This window comes from Bactrocera tryoni, chromosome 1 (genome assembly GCF_016617805.1).
Source record: "Bactrocera tryoni isolate S06 chromosome 1, CSIRO_BtryS06_freeze2, whole genome shotgun sequence".
Classification (NCBI taxonomy): Eukaryota; Metazoa; Arthropoda; class Insecta; order Diptera; family Tephritidae; genus Bactrocera; species Bactrocera tryoni.
Window position 1 is genome coordinate 7,754,951 of NC_052499.1, and position 4,256 is coordinate 7,759,206.

Sequence of the window (4,256 nt, forward strand, 5' to 3'; positions counted from 1 at the left end):
GATACCGGATCACTATAACATATAGCTGCCATACAAACTGATCGATCGGAATCAAGTTCTTGTATGGAAAACTTTTCACGAAATTTGGTATGAGTTATTGTTTATAGAAATAATGTAATATCAGAAGAAAATGTTCAGATCGGCGCACTATAGCAAATAGCTGCCATACAAACTGGACACATAGTTACTAATAGAAATGCACCTGTGAAGGGTATTTAGCTTAGGTGCAACCGAAGTTAACGTTTTTTTCTTGTTTCCTATTGATTTTTTTGTAGATTAATTTTTAAATACCTGACATGACTGCACAGTAATTAAGGTGCTTAAATGATATTCTTAGAAAAAAAACGTACTTACAGAATTCATATAAAAGTTAGTGCAGCTTTCGGTTTTTGCTGATTTCTCAGTACGAAAATGAGTATCTTAAGTGGAATGGAAACGCTGATTATAACGGCAGTTATTCTGTTACTCACTGCCAGTTGCGTTTGTATCAGAAGCGAAAATACTATCGCGGTGTCACCTCTAAGTTGCCCACCGTTTACGGTATTCCTTTTATTGGAATAATTTATAAAATGCTTGATGTAAATAGTAAGTTTTGTGACAAAATGCTGTTACCACAACAGAGCAGAGGAAGTAAAGAGTACATTAATTGTATACAATTTCAGAAATACTTCATAATTTTCATATCAAGCATGTCTTGACCTCATCTAAATTCTTTAACAAAGCCGAAGAAGTATATAAACACTTTCAGAACGGTGTATTTAATGGACTCATCGTTGCTCCAGGTAATAGTGCCAAACCTCGTAGGAGTTAATTTCCTTTTAATTTTATTTTTTATTTCACATACGAGCAGCAAAAAATGGAAAGCCGATCGTAAGATTATAAGCACCTTCGTTGCGCATAATAATAACGTTGCATGGTTTCCTGTCTTCAATTCAATTAGTTTAAAGAATAAGCTTGAAAGATTGGTTGGACAAGGTGAACAGGACATTTATACAATTATCAAATAATGCCGCTTACAACTAAGTCTTTGTAAGTCTATAAGGAAAATAATATTAAATTAAATATATTACTTTTTAGAGAGCCACAAAATTTAGAGAACATACCTTTCCATCATTGTATAGTATAATAACACCTTTGTTACCTTAGTTGAGTCTTCAAGGGCACGGTCATATTGTAATTTGTATCTCTTCTCTTTCTGAAATCAATACTCGGCCTACTTGTCTTCTCCACGAATGCGTTTGTATTTTGCCGTATCTCCTGTGAAGGTACCAAATTTAAGAATTTCGCTAATACATATAATACAGGGAGTGGTATAAAATACTGTTATCTAATCTTGGTCCACAAATTTTTCAGACGTAGCCAATAAAGAAGTCTTTAAAACATTGTGACGAAAAATCATGAGTTTAAACATTTTTGGAACATTTTAGTTTCAATAGATATTAATGAAGATCTAGATCTAGTCGTTTCAGCATCAATCACACATGGAAGACCTTAACCAAGAGTTTCTTAAACACAACAATGAGAAAAACTACAGAAAATCATTACTTGTGATTGTGTAGAGCATTTATTAAATATTAATAGACTTTGAATTTTACACTCGACTGTAGGTTACAAATCTGTTTTTGGTGTTTACTAAACAATATAAAGACAATATGCTTCTGATGCATACACTTACTGAATCCGAACCACCTATCTTTATAACATTCTAGTAACTATTATGGGCTTGAACTTGGAAGAGAATAAGGACACTCACAGGGAAATTATACAAGCATTTAACATGTAAGTTATGTCAAAACGGTATTTGTACTTAATTCACAAAAACTCTAAAAAAAACTAGTGTAATCAAAATATATGAACTAAAAGACGCATTCAACTGTTTTTAAAGTTTTTTCGATCACATGGGAAAGGACCTTTTGTTCGGTTTGTCCGGTGTAGCTTTTCTATCCCGAACTCCACACTACAACAGAGTTCGTAAATACCTCAAAGACTTAGTAAAATCTGTAAGTAAGAAAAATATAACACATAAAAGTCATTTATTTATACATTCTTTCATTTATGAAAATAATTGCAGTTCACTAAAAACACCTTGCGCTACAACTTGAGTCGGAGGCCATGAACAATGTCGTAGAAGGCAAACAATCGATGGTTGATATAACTGTAAAGGCCATGCGTCAGGGATTATTTAGTGAAAAACAAGTAGTGGTGGACAGCTTCACAATGCTGGCTGCGGTAAAGCTCAAATTTTTATGTAATTCTTTTATTTCCATTTAAGAATGTCAGAAGAAATTTAGGATTTAAAAAAGATGCTATGAAAAGTTTTTGGAATATGTCTTTAACATAAATTGGAAGAGAATCGGATACTAGCATTTAATCATTTTAGAGTTGAATCAAATTATTTCACTTAATGCTCAATCTCTAAACAAAGAATACAAATTTCAAGAAAATATAATTTTCCTTTTTCCAGTCCTACGAGACCTCTGCTGCTGTGCTATACACTTGTATGTTGATGTTGGCTATGCATCCCGAAATACAGGAGCGCGTCTTCCAAGAGATACGCTCTGTGTTTCCGAACGAAGTTATATCCGTAGAATATGAGGACCTGAAGAAACTTCCCTATTTGGATATGTTTTTTTCGGAAGCATTGCGTTTAGCTCCACCCATATCGTTTATTGCACGAAAAACCGTCCAAGACAGCGAAATCTGTCCAGGTGTAATACTACCCAAAGGTGCGCAAATTGCTATAGCATTTTACGAATTGCATAGGCGCAAGGAAATTTGGGGTCCGGACGCAAGTCGTTTCAATCCGGATAACTTTTTGCCCGAGAACGTTGCAAAGCGTCATCCATATTCTTTTATACCTTTCTCCAAGGACCCACGCAACTGTATAGGTAAGAGTGAAAATTTTGGTACTTCGCAGTTTTTTTTATTTATTAACCAATTTGTTTTACAGGCTTTCGTTATGCTGAAATTTCGTTACGTATCGCATTGATGCATGTGGTGCGAAGTTTAAAATTTTCCACAACTTTTAAATATGAAGATATCGTTCATTTGCCACATAGTTCACTGCGTTATAAAGTCCAACCGCCATTGAGCATAGAGGTCAGAGCAAACTAGGAACTGTAACTATTCACTTAAAACTAATAAATATACTGTTGTATAGTGACCAAAAAAATTATTTATCGATTAATGTTCGGAAATTAATGTTTCGTTAGTCAAAAACTATTAGAGTTTGCAAAGTGGTCGCACGACTGCGCTTGTTGCCGACAAGGATGCAACGTGATATCTCTTGGAGCAACAACTCCCTCCTGCGCAGTACCGTCTTTGTTATACAGCCTAACTTCTATTAGTGGTTGAACAATATGAGATTTGTACCTTTGCCTCTTTATCCTCCATAGTAGCCGCTTTCGATGAACTTGGGCACAATTCTTTAAAAACTTAGAAGGCGCTAAATTGAAATCATCGAAGGAGAAGAATCACCATGTACTCCATCCAATTTCTTATGGACTCCATAGACAATCTTACCACGGCCGCTAATCAAAACATTGTCAAAGGCTGAAACTGAGACACATATTTAACTACAATTCTATTATTTGTTTCAGGGTATCGTTCACGAGAAGACTGTGTTAGAATGGGTGAAAGGGGATTATACAACCATTCCCTATACAACGGGTTTGCTCAACACTGCTATATTAGTATGTGCGCTAACTCACTGCCGGTTTGAAATGTCTACTGTAAAACGTGATAACAAAATACATATATATTTTTTTTAAATTAAAGAGTGATCATTGATAGTGCAAATTGAACCAAATTTACTCAGCTCTTTTGTTGTTGGGGGGGGGGTCGATATTAACATTATTAAATTGCGCATTCGGCTTTCTTTTAAACAAGATATACTTAAAATATGTAAAAAACTGCAGACAATTGTATTTATTTCGGAACAGTTTTTAATTTAATACTTGTTCAATAAAAATAGATTGTATTTTTTATTGAGAAATTTTAACACTAATCTTCTTCCCTACAAAAACTTCTTCCGTAACATACTCATCCTTCTATGCACTGTTGAATAATTAACGATCGTTGGCTTTAGCTAAAAAATGTATTTGTAGACCTTACATAGACCACATCATCATATACTATAAAAAATCAAAAAAACACTCAAGTGATTGTGGAGTTAGATGTAATCAAAATTTTTCTACTTTTGCATTTTCTTAAAGTGTAGTATTTTATAAATATTCTCTGAAAATTTGAAGTAAACC

The 4,256-nt window shown here is 33.9% G+C and overlaps 1 pseudogene; it reads left to right on the top strand.

Annotated features, from left to right (window-relative positions):
- Nucleotides 1–401: 401 nt before the first annotated feature.
- On the top strand, nt 402–3,114 carry LOC120782389 (annotated as a pseudogene).
- The last annotated feature ends 1,142 nt before the right edge of the window (nt 3,115–4,256 follow it).